The sequence below is a fragment of the Mauremys mutica genome, chromosome 6, assembly GCF_020497125.1.
Source record: "Mauremys mutica isolate MM-2020 ecotype Southern chromosome 6, ASM2049712v1, whole genome shotgun sequence".
In the NCBI taxonomy this organism is placed as follows: domain Eukaryota; kingdom Metazoa; phylum Chordata; order Testudines; family Geoemydidae; genus Mauremys; species Mauremys mutica.
The window spans coordinates 79186632-79199865 of record NC_059077.1 but is presented as its reverse complement, the minus strand read 5'-3'; the positions used below and the strand labels follow the sequence as shown (position 1 = coordinate 79199865).

General features: G+C 39.2%; 1 protein-coding gene and 1 long non-coding RNA gene across 4 annotated transcripts in view; one reads left to right on the top strand and one right to left on the bottom strand.

Moving 5' to 3' along the window:
• Positions 1-13234, bottom strand: part of ROR2 (receptor tyrosine kinase like orphan receptor 2) — a 221079-nt gene that overhangs the window by 139310 nt on the left and 68535 nt on the right. The gene's annotated exons all lie outside the window — the stretch shown is intronic.
• Positions 2146-6738, top strand: LOC123372978. Of its 2 annotated transcripts, none has more exons than XR_006580498.1 (3): positions 2146-2183; positions 2804-2929; positions 6697-6738. It is a non-coding gene; the product is annotated as an uncharacterized LOC123372978 (long non-coding RNA). The 2 variants fall into 2 exon arrangements; XR_006580499.1 differs by lacking the exon at positions 2146-2183 and adding an exon at positions 2569-2629.

Below are 13234 nucleotides of genomic sequence, written 5' to 3'. Positions count from 1 at the left end.
GCTCCTTTTAGTGAGTAGCCTTCTGGATCCTTCAGATTTAGGACTACACCACTGAATCGGAGCTAGGCATTTTTTGAAAATCCCACTAGGCACCTATCTGCATCATTAGGGGGCCTAAATACCTTTACAAATCTGGCCCACTGTTCCTTGCAGGATCAAGCTGTATAAGCTTTAGTGCCTGCTGCAAGAAAAAGACCACTCGCGTGAAGAATGAGGCAAAGCAATGGTAGGCAAAAGTTGCTGAAAATTAACTGTCACAATCCAAGAATAAGAAGGAAAATCTTAAGACCCACCTTTGTCATGATGGAGTACATAGGTAACCATGATAATTATTTCCAACTGCTATCTTATAAAGAGACACATCCTTAAATTCCCACTTTCATAAATCTTCACTAATAAGAAATATTTATTGCTGTTGAAAAGTGTTATAGAGTTACTACAAATGTTGCAAAGTTTTCATTGCTCTCTCTTTTTATTTTTTTAAAAGGACAAATATAGTCTATTTCTGTTTTCATTTAAGTAATCACTTACAGGTTTCATGTAGACCCAACCCTCTGAGCAGGGCTGCATGTCTGCCATTAGGAGCTATGGGGATAAAACTGCCCTTTAGCAGCACTATTACTTTTGTGCTATCAGTCATTTTTTATTTCCACTGTTTCCTTTGCTGGACTCCATTCTACCATCACAATTATATTCACATCAGACTCCAACCACACACCAACCCCTCCCAGTGGAGAAGAGTAGGAAGAGGAGCAACGAAATCCTGTATTTTGGGTTCCTATGTTGTGCAGCAAACAAACCACAATGTGGTTTTGAGTCAGCAGAAAAGCAGTAGGCAATGACTGCATGTTTCCAAGCAACCTCTGAGCTCTGATGTGAGGACAAGAGATAAAATATTATCTAAAGTGCTTTGGCTTCTTTGATTCTCCTCCAAGGACAACTCAACGTATAAGTTTCACAGGAATATTGGGAACTACTGTTTGTCACCCAAAATTTGGGAAAGATGGCACAGGGCACAAGTCATCTAATTAGAATCTAAATTATATTTAGAGCAAGTAATTACTAAAATAATTTGTTGTTAAAATTCCAGCATTTGTCTCCATACTGAGTCCCACTAAACATGCATTTATCATACATCTGGATTCTCTGTCTATTCGAAAGCCATAATTGTTTGACTAGTAACTAAAACAATATTTAAAAATAGCCACGATCTGGCTAAAGTTCAATATAGACTTAGGGCCAAAAGTTTGAAAACTAATGATTTTGAGTGCCTCCATTTTTTGGTATCCAACTTGACACAGCTTAAAGGAGCCTGATTTCAAGTGGGACAGTGCTTAGCACTTTCTAAAAATTGGATCCTTTTAAGGTGTCTCAGGTTGAGTACCCAAAAATCATTAGATTTCTAAATCAAGATTTTCAAAAATTATTCATTTTATGCTTAGATTTTTAAAAATCTTGCCTCACTTCATTGTGGCTTCTCTCCCACAACCAAAATCCTTGCAATCTACCTACACTTTTTAATTTTAAAAAAGTGATTACAGATTCAGCTCCTTATATTAATATTTTCTATTCCAACCAAACTTCTGACAGTCTATAACGATAGCTAGACGCTTTCTCCGCCAAGGAGCCAGCTTGTTAGAAATACGACTCAGTCTCTCTCTCTCTCTGCTGTTGAGAGCACAAGCCTGCGAGACACTAAACAAGGGCATCACAAGCAAGGTAGAGGCCACAGAACTTCTAACAAGCTGGGTGTCAGGAAGGACTGTGGATCATTCTAAGGCGCTGCCATATTGGAGGGAGGAAAGGAGTGTCATCTCCGAGCTGGCTCTTGAATACTCAGCGCTGCCAACTCTCAAAATATTATTGCAAATCTCACAGTATTTGGGGTTTTTTTTGAAACCCCAGCTCCTGGAGGAATATGAATAGTTGAGAATCTTAGGTTTTCATGTAACAAATTGTAGCGGGGTGGACCCCGCTCCTGCTGTGAGGGGTTTAAAAGTGGCCTGGCAGGGCTTGAGAGCAGTGGCTCTAAAGGCTGGGCTGATTGGGGAAGTGGCTGCAGCTGAGGCCACGCCCCAAACTGAGCCACAAGCCTTATAAAAAGGCCAGGGAAGCCAGGAGCCAGACAATCTCTCTCTGGCTACAGAGAGAGATGGGCCTAGCTGCTGGGAAAGAGAGACCAGGTATCTGAGTGCAGCAGGGCTGGGGAAGGCTGAGGAGCCGGGGAGCTCCAGCCTAGAAAGCCCCAGGCTGCGGCCTAGCAGTGGGCCAATAGGTACTGTGGGTTGCAGAGGGCGGCCCAGGGGTAGGACAAAGCAGCAGGTCCAAACCCTCCTTGCCTGTGATGAGTAGGCTGATACTGCAGTCTGCCCCAGAGTGTGGGGCTAGACAATGACTGGCAGTAGCCAATACTGAGGCAAGGTGGGGATAGAGGGTGGGGGTTCCCTGAGGAGGGGAGACCCTAAGAGAAAGGGGTTACTGCCAGGGGGCAGCACCCCATGTAAAAGGGAACCGGGTCCAGGGAGGGACACGGGGGCCTGAAGACAGGTGGATCACCAGCCTGCAGAGGGCGCTCCGAACGCTGGAACAAAGCTAATTCCCGGAGTCACCAGCAGGAGGCGCCGCAGGGGTGAGTCCAACCCGTTACACAAATAAATTAAGTTTTCTGGCCATAGTGGTAAAAGCTTGAAAACAGGAGCTTAAACACTAAACTACTAGAACCTCAAATTATTACTTTTTGATGATTTTTAAGCTCTTTCTTTTTTTTAAACCTAACTCATTACTTTTGAAATCTTGTGCCTAGCAATGCTGGATACTCCCAGGCGATGTCTTTCTCCAACAGCAACACCAGTAGGCTGTGCCCACACCCACTCTGACTCTCCCCAAAAGAGCACATGAATATGCAACTGCCACATCAGGAAACCAGCAGGTGAGCATAAGCAAGGAAGAAAGCAGCTCTTGGCCATAGTCCAGGATTTAATTTAAAGGGGGAGATTTTCCTAAAGATACTTTTTAAATGTTCATCTTTGCAATGAAAAGGAGGTGAAGGCTGGAACTTTTCATAATGTGGATGAGCTGACTGGAAACCAGGATTAAGCAAAAACCAAGCAGCCAATCTTAAACTGTAAATCTAAATAAATTAGAGGAAAAAAATATCACCACTAAATTTCTCACAAGCAGAAAGTGGAGAGCTAAAACATGTTATCCTCAAAGTTTTGCAGGAGAGCATTCCAATGATCATACATCAATTACCAAGGTAACATAATAATAGTAAACCATAAACAACATTTAAGTACTGATTTCTTGTGGATAAGTTGTTGGGAGTTCTGCACAGTAGAATGCAATATATAAATTAACTATCCAATACCTACATTTTAAAATCTACTTAATCTTATTTAACAGAAGTGACATATTGCCATTCTGGTTTCCCGCCCTCATTCAAAATTGTTAAATAGTTTAAATAAACTAACTCTGGTGTAACAGTGACTGTGGGACAAATTCTGCAGTTGTTAATCTGGAGTTTTACTCAAGTAAAGAAATAAGCCCAAAGTCATTTCATTTCAGTCTTAACATCCTGTGTCAAAAATCCTCTTTCAGATGCCAATGTACTTCCATTATCTATTTTCTAGCACTGAGATTCCTCCACAAGCTACCTTAAGTACTTCAACAACTGTAAAATATGTACTCTGATTTACATTCTGCATTTTAGTATTTCTGGATATACAAGATCTTTCTTCAACTAAATCCCTATCTAAAGTTATCATCTTAATTTAAACCTCTGCTAGGAAACAGACTATGCTGGTACTTACTTTAGGAGGTTTGTCCTAACAGATTCCAAGCATAAAGGAATCCATACTCCCTTTGTGTCCTCCCAGCATGCTTTCCACACACTGAATTGTTTACTGGGTGGTCTAGATGTACGATAGCTCATTTCCACAACTGACAGTTCACTGTCTGGAAGGTGGAAAGTCAGAACTGGGAGGATGTGACCTGACCTCTACTATTCAGTACTTTCATACAAATTATTTCTGCTCATTCCTGAAACACCCTTTGTAATATTTAGCGACCATTGTTTCCAAAGAAAACCATCAACATTTCTAAAGAGTGCACAGATCTCCTTCAGAAAACACTTCCTAGAAGGATATTCAATTCTTAGAAGTGATGAAAGAAAGCCAGGGCTAACATGAACTTCAGGATACAAAGAACAGAATCTTGAAGGAATTCTGTTTGCACAAAACAGAATTGAAAAAATGATAGTTTTGCACTATTGAAAGGAAAAAGACTGGTATGAAGATGTAATTTAAATTAGTGATAGGAGAAACATGAAAAGATTTAGCCCCCAGGAGTGATTCCCTTGCTGACCTGACTTTTTTCTACCTTATTACAGTGCCTCACATCCAGTTCCAAACTATCAAGGCCCAGCTGCCCTATGTATAAAACTATTCCCCTTTCCAATCAAGGCTGTCCTAAGGCTTTCCCCTAACTAGTTATCCTTATCCTTGAAGACCCAACCCCTGTGTTTCTGAATAGACTATTGTACCTTCAAATGCTTCTACAGCCATTCATCAGTGGGGTAGCTATGGTACTCTGTATCCACAAAAACAATGCAGGAGTCCGGTGGCTAAAGACTAACGGATTTATTTGAGCATAAGCTTTCGTGGGTAAAAAACCCACTTCCTAAGAGTCATGGAGTAAAATTTACAGATACAGGCATAAATATATTGGCACATGAAGAGAAGGGAGTTACCTTACAAGTGGAGAAGCAGCACTGACAAGGCCAATTCAGTCAGGGTGGATATGGTCCACTCCCAATAATTAATGAGGAGGTGTCAATACCAAGAGAGAGAAAATTGCTTTTGTAGTGAGCCAGCCATTCCCAGTCCCTATTCAAGCCCAAATTAATGGTGTTAAGTTTGCAAATGAATTGTAGCTCTGCAGTTTCTCTTTGAAGTCTGTTTTTGAAGTTTTTTTGTTGGAGGATGGCTACTTTTAAATCTGTTATTGAATGTCCAGGGAAATGGAAGTGTTCTCCTACTGTATGTTACCATTCCTGATGTCTGATCTGTGTCCATTTATTCTTTTACATAGAGACTGGCCAAAACGGACAATGTATGTGGTAGAGGGGTATTGCTGGCACATGATGGCATATATCACATTAGTAGATGTGCAGGTGAATGAGCCCCTGATGGTGTGGCTGAAGTAGTTGGGTCCTATGATGGTGTCACTAGAGTAGATCTGGGGACAGAGTAGGCAACGGGGTTTGTTACAGGGATTGGTTCCTGGGTTAGTGTTTCTGTGGCATGGTGTGTAGTTGCTGGTATTTGCTTCAGATTGGGGGGCTATTTGTAAGCGAGGACTGGCCTGCCTCCCAAGCTCTGTGAGAGGGAGGGATTGTTTTCTAGGACATCGCTGATGATGTGCTGGAGAGGTTTTAGCTGGGGGCTGTACGTGATGGCCAGTGGTGTTCTGTTATTTTCCTTGTTGGGCCTGTTCTGTAGTAGGTGGCTTCTGGGTACCCAAACTTGCTCTGTCAATCTGTTTCCTTACTTCCCCAGGTGGGTATTGTAGTTTTAAGAATGCTTGACCTATCCTGAAAAACAATTGGTCAAACCGGACAATCTCTAGAAGTGGTTTTTGTTTTGTTTTTTTACCCACAAAAGCTTATGCCCAAATAAATCTGTAGTCTAAGGCGCCACCAGACTCCTTGTTGTTTTTTTACAGCCATTTGTGACTTTCTTTAATCTCTAATTTAAAAGAAATGTCTTTAGCTCCAAAGCCAAGTGCTTTGGATCACAGACGAATATAGAGGTTCAAACCATCAGTGCCAAACCAGTGACCCACACTGTTTCTTTACCTCAATCATTCCACAATGCAATAGTACTCAAAATAAAAACACAAGGTAGTAAGGGCAGTAAAAGTAACAATACTGGGTCAGGTGATTCACTTCAGAAGGGTGTGGAGGGTGGAAAGGGAGACAGGAGAAGATCATGTCAGATAATTGCATGGTTTGTTCTTTAAATTGTGAGGAATACCCTGATGACTGAGTAACACAGAAGCTGCCAGATGAAACTAGAAGTTATGTATCCAAATGCCTCAGGAATTAGCCAATATGCTACTAAGAGAGGTTTAAAAACCCATAATGCCTGGTTTTATGTTATACTGGATATGAGGAAAGAGAAACTCCTTCATGGCCCCTTCAGGTGTTCAGTTTACACTCAGAAGCTTGGGGTTTAAGTGACCACAACAGTATCTTCAACCACAGAGCAGCAAATGTTTACCACTCTTTTTCATAAAACAATCCAGCTATAATATTTGCCTTGTTAACATCCATTGGTGGTGAACAGCACAGATCAACTAGCTGTACATTGCAGAAAGCATCACAGTATTTCCCCTTATTGATTCTCATTTGCTGCCTTTAAATTTAGCTTTTAGTGTTTTCATATTATGCAACAAAGTAAATCAGGAGCGATTGATCATTCCCACCCCATGTCTTTGCCTCACAGCCCCACTGATGTTACATTGAATTGTGCCAATTTAAGTATCTAAATAGATAAATCCACATTCTTCAGTCCCATCTAACTCTACTCTTTTCCATGCCAAATAATTCTAGACTATAATGGAATGAACTTCACTTAGATTTTTTTTTTTATTTGAACTGACCTAAACCTTTTTTAAAAAGAGCTTTTGTTTACACAGGTGGATGTGCCAAAGATGTGAGCCAGCTCTGATTTTTCCCCCAAAGTGATTTGTTTTAATATATCTGATCATGACAGTGTCTGAGAAAATAAATTCATTTAAAAAATTCCTTAACAATTCAAGTATATAAAGAAAAACAACAGCAGGATATTATCTTTCATTGCTTCATAGTTACCACAAGATATATCCCACATTGAGCAAACTAGCCTCTCTACAGTTCAGCGTTCTCCTTTTGATGTTGATGGAAACCTGCTTTCTGATTAATTTACAAAGTGAAGCATACATATTTCCATTGCAACTCCAATGCTAACATCTCAAGGTAGTATAGAAACTCCATGTTAAATGCAAAACAGATGACCCTAAAAAGAAAGTTATTTATATCATGGATTCTTTCAGTTAAATTAGGAAGTAAGGGTGACTTATCACCTGTGGCTCACCACTAATGATACTTCAGTATGGATATTAAAACTATGCATATGTTGAAGAGAAGGGGTGGGGGGGGGGAGAGAAAATGAATTTTTCACTAAACCACAAACTTTTATAAACTGATGAAACTTCGAATCTATAAGTTTTGACAAATTAATAAAAAGAGGTTAATAAGTGAGGGTTAAAAAGGCAAAGATTTATTATTTAAAACTTCCCATTTTAATACTAAGCACAGCTCTACTCTGAAAAGCAGCTTTCTAAAATGGCATCATGGGGTTCCAGGTTTATTGCCTCTGTCTTTTCCAGAGTAAATGTGCTCAATTAACAAGTTTTTTTCTCCCCTCGTGACAAATCTACAAATTCAACCTGGATACTGAAAATCAAGCTGGGCTCTTTCCTTCTTGTGTATGAAGATAGGATAGGATGGAATTAAAATTCAAAATGATCTGGACAAAATTAGAGAAATGGTCTGAAGTAAACAGGATGAAATTAGATATGGACAAAGGCAAAGTACTCTGTTTGTTTCTTCCTAAGCGATCAGCTGCACACATGAAATGGGAAATGACTGCCTAGGAAGGAGTTCTGAGGAAAGGGATCTGGAAGTTATAGTGGATCACAAGGTAAATATGAGTATACAATGCAACACTTAGTTGCAAAAAAAAATATACCAAACATCATTCTGGGATGTATCAGCAGAAGTGTTAGAAGCAAGACACAAGTAGTAATTCTTCCATTCTGCTCCATGCTGATAAGGCCTCAACTGGAGTATTGTGTCCAGTCCTGGGTGCCACGTTTCAGGAAAGATGTGGACAAATTAGGAGAACAACAAAATGATTAAAGGTCTAGAAAACATGACCCATGAAGAAAAATTGAAAACCAAAAAATGGGTTTGTTTAGTTTCGAGAAGAGAAGACTGGGGACGGAGGAGAACACAACTACAGTTTTCAAGTACATAAAAGGTTGTTACAAGACGGAGTGTGAAAAAATGTTCTCCTTAACCTCAGAGGACAAGTAAGGGGCTTAAACTGCAACAAAAGAGGTTTAGGTTGGACATTAGGAAAATCTTCTTAACTGTCAGGGTAACTGAGCACTAGAACAAATTGTCTAGGGAGGTTATGGAATCTCTGTCATTGCAGGGTTAGCCAACACCTGTCAGGAATTGTCTAGTTATTACTTAGATCTGACTGGACTAGATCACCTATTGAGGACCCTTCCAGTTCTACACTTCTATGATCAGCAATAATGAAGGCCAAATCCTGCACTCTGCGACACCTCTGCAACTCCACTGTCTTCAGTGGAGTTGTACAGAGTGAAATTGATTGCCTTGTAACTGGAGTTTAGTAAACTATTCCATACATGGTGCACAAGGAGGAATGGAATCCGGCTCACTCTCTTAGTTGTGCTGACTGCAGGGTCAACATGATTAAAAGGGAGTACACATTTATTTTAGTCACTGAAGTCCACAAATATACCTCTAAATACACACAGTTGAACAAGAAGTTGCCGTGGTTACATGGTTACTTTTCAGGCTAGATCCACACTTTGGGCATTTTAATTTTAATGTTGCTAAACTAAAAAAATATATAGTGCAGTGATAGATGTGAGTAATTCCAATGAAATCAATGGGACTACACATGTGCATAAAGTGAAACAGTTATATAAATGTCTGCAGGGTCACGGCCTTAAGTAGTATCACATGGAGACAACATATATGTAATGCCAGCATACATTGATTCAGTTCTGGATCTAGTAAATGGACAGAAATTCAAGAGTCAGATAGTCATCCCAAATACAGGAAAAATAAATAAATTCAGCTACAGAGAATATTGTAGTTTGGGGTATATATTAGATACAATGATTTATAAGAGGATATACTTCTCCCTTGCCCACACATATTCTCAAAATAATACTTAGCGCCTGTAAAAGTTTCTACATTTGGGATACACCATGCTGGACCCATGGGCTAGTAACTGACATGCATCATGTACCTGACATGTAGTAGTGACAAACAAACTATGCCAGGTATTGTTGTACAAAGACCTTGCCATCTTCCTTTCTCCTTTTTCTCTCCCTCAGTTAAGGTTTCTGTATCACAGAGAACAAGAAGGGAGTATTCAACAGAATCTGATTACTTTTCCCACTAGAGCACCTTAGGGACAGCAAACAGATCCTTGTTCACCTAAAAACAGTGTGCTTTCATGAGCAAGCAAGCATAGTATGTTATTCTCAGCAAGGTCTTACAGTGCCTGTTCTAATGGTTCCTCAGAAAGGTTCTCTCCTCCCACTCACACAGGTTGAACTGGAGTTAAGTAGCAAGATCTCCACCCATCCCTGAACCTATACTGGAAATGTTATTTGGTTATGGACAGAGGCACAAAGATGACTCTGCCTCCCCTCCCTTGACAGGGTCAGAGGAGATTCTTGCCGCGGCACTGAAGACAAGAGATATGGGTGGATCATTCCTTTATGGCTAAGGTCTTTGACTTAAGGTTTCAGACTCTGAACTGAGACAAAGTGACAATTTTAGACAAAGGAACAACAACTAAGGCTTTGAACACACAAGCAGATTAGCTTATTTTATTTCAAAAGAGCAAAGGGCGTCCTAGGCACTACCACAATACAAATACATACATACATACATAAAGTCTGGTTGGGCACTAGGCAGGTATTTCATAGCACCTGCCAGAAATACCAAGTATACAAAGTTTCCTATACCTTCTATAGTTTTCTATGCTGCCTCGACAAGCTTGTCAGAACTGATGATGAATCACAAACTTGAAGGTCCCTAGCTAACAGCTGTAGCAGACACCATCTCACTTAATGGCTAAATACGCTTGAGAACAAAGGCAAATAGATTCCCCAAAGAGCCAGGTTGAAGCAAGATGCCATTTACAAGGCACTTCTTGCCTTTGTTTCTCAGTTCTTCAGTTTTTCTAATTCATTTCTCTTCATACAATAGGAATTGCTACTGTGACCAACTAATCAAGGCAGAGTATGCGGTTGGGAAAACAGGAGAAAAAAGTGACACTATGATGTATTCTTTAGTACAATTTGATTGGCATTTCTGTCATTCTCAGAATGAAAAATTATAAAGTTATCAACTCAGATTTGTGTTCAAAAGTACAGAAAAATATATTCTTCTAATATCCTCCTTTATCAACTCAATAATTTCTGACCATATCTTTCTTCATATTATTGACAGGGACATGGCATAATTACTAGCATATCACTAGGAGCCAATGAAACTTGGATTCCGATTCAGACATTGACACTAGCTCCCTCTATTGCCTTGGTCGGAACACTTCTGTTTCTATTCAACAGATGCTAATTGTATCACTTTAATAAAACTCTAAATATTTAAAGCTTTAAAAATTAAATGAATAAAAAAAGAAAGAAAACGTATCAAAATGTAACACTGAAGCACAAAACAATAACAATACAGCCAAAGCTGAAGACAACTTCATCTGCAGCTTATTCACGTGTGTTTTCATTTAAAATATGGAAACTAAATTATATAGGTAAAACTTTACACTTCTATAGTACATTAAATAACCGTAGTATGTCAAGTTTATTGAATGCCCCAAAACAAATTCTGATCACAAGTTAGCAATAAGTCAGTAGAACAGAAGTAAAAATGCAAACACAGTTTTTCAACAAATATCTGCATAAAAAGAATAGCAATTGGTTTATTTTGTTTACCTTGGAGTGTTCTACCACAATTTTTATAGATGTGTCATTCTTTGCAGGTAACTGTAACTAGCTGGAAGTTGAGAACAGTGGAATTAAGTCAGCCAGAAATATACATTTAAAAAATTGCAAGCAGGCTTCGTTATTTAAAATGAGACTCTGAGGCACCGTAAGGAGAAGCCCTTTATAAATCAAGAGCACTGTGTACACAGTAATTCACTTATCCTACTAAAGAGAGATATTGTTAAAATCAACCAACCCTTTTTTGGCATGACCTGCAAACGGGCAAGATGGTTTACAAATATGTTATAAGCACTATGCTAGCTAGGACTGCCATTCCTATGATCTTAGTCTAACTCTGCAGCATGCAGCTTCCTTTCTGAAAAGTTTAAATATGCTCTCCTTCCTCCTCACCCCCCAACTCAGGACAGTTGAATCATTCTCACAGTAGATAAATCTTTCAAACTGCTGATTATTCAGAAAAAGGAGGCAAAAGTGTGTGACAGGGTCCCTTTTGTTTCACTACAGGCCCAACAATCTGTTTTTCATTGAAAAGAGTTTTTAGTTCAATCTCCACAACATTTTTCTTTAATTATGATAAAAGACAGTAACTTAATCAAGCATAAATCTTTTTCAAGTGAAATAAGAAAATTAAGGGGTTAACTTTGGAAGGAAAAAGGTTATGCATGGGGACTTCTCTCAATTACAACTGCAGGTAATATACCCCATACACACTGTCAAGTGAAAAACTGTGCACAAACTGTGCACAAAATATTGCAGTAATGTCAGAGACTGGAAGAATTAATTAAACAAACCCACGTTCATGGTGGTTGTAATTAATATGCTCCGCATAGAATGTAAGTATTCAGTTAAGAAGTAATCTTTACTCTCACTCCAAAAGTGTAGCATAATGCATTGTTGCTCCCTTGTCAATGTGTTGTTTGCTACGGAGAGCTTGGGGACTAGCACCTCAATATGCCTATTTGCCTGATGCAAGGAAGGAAAAAGTTGGGACAGAGGACTGGCGAATAGAGAATATGCACTTATATTTATGCTAGCTACTGCAAAAAATCCTTACAGAAATGCATAGGTAAGTTAGAATCAGGGTAATCAGAAAAAGAACATTAGTGAATTGTTTATGGCAGCTTTTCTATGCTAGGTAATGTCCAAACAGACAAGAAGGAATGGTTCATGTGCTAAAGGAGCTCAAAAATCTAAAGGTAGACTGAGGTTAGGGATAAGAAGAAACAGAATATTTCCCCCCTTTAGTACTACTTAATATACATGTCATCTCAATACACTGGAGGCAGCATGGGAAAAAATAAGTGGACTTATATGTGGAAGCCCCTAAAAACAAGCTCAGGAAGGTGGGGCCATGAATAGAAGCAAGAGGGAAGACGGCACAGAGGAGCTTATGGGTAAATCTGCACTAGGGAAAAGGTTTGTTTTTACAAGGTGATGGCTGACATGTTATAAGACCCTAGAGTAGATGAGGCAAGTTGTACTTTTACCTCAATTTAGCAAGGGATCACCTCGATCAGCTAAATAATGGTAAAACTACAACTTGCCCTATCTACAGTAGGATTTTTCATTTCGGCTTTCAAATTGTAAAATACACACTTTTTTCCCTAGTGTAAGCATACCCTATGTGAGAAGCTTAAAAGCAAACAGTCATAACAACGGCAGAGCAGAGAGGAGGGGAGAACAGAGACAAATTTTGATAATCTGGGAGGGGTGAAATTATATACAATTATTTAATAACAATATGAACAATATGGAGATGCATTTCCCCTCTTTACTATACTTTATAATAATTTCTCAAAGACTTGAAATAAAATTTGCTATGTGATGTATTCAGCTATGTAACCTCTTATGCCTTTGCTTCCTGTAGACATTACTGCTAAATTTCTAAGAACCCTGATGCCTGCAGAGACAGACAGGTATATCTTCAGTCCAGTGCAGACTATCAGAGATAATCTGATAAACAGTTACCCAGTATGATCTCTCATTGGGACTTTACTTTTGTTGGTTTTTGCTTTTCCTCTTATTCTAAAGAAGAGGTAAATTTGACTGAAAGTATCTTTTTGCACTTCATGCCTGGAAAAAAATACATCATAGCTGGTACAGTGGTACTTGCCTTTTACATTTGGAGACCTCAGTCATATCCCAGCTCTGATAAGTGAGTAAGTTTAGTGGTCTAAGCTTAATTGTCCATTTGTGACCACCATAAAACCACACCATTTCTCACGATTGGCTCTCTCTGGTCAAGAAAAACCCCAAACACAAAAGTAGGGGTGCCGATATGAAGACATGCTTGTTTTACAAACTGTCCACACACATTTGCATGCCGTCATAGAAAGTGTGTACACAAATGCACCCAAAATTTTGCATACACAATTCTGACTATCTGGGCCAAAGTATTATA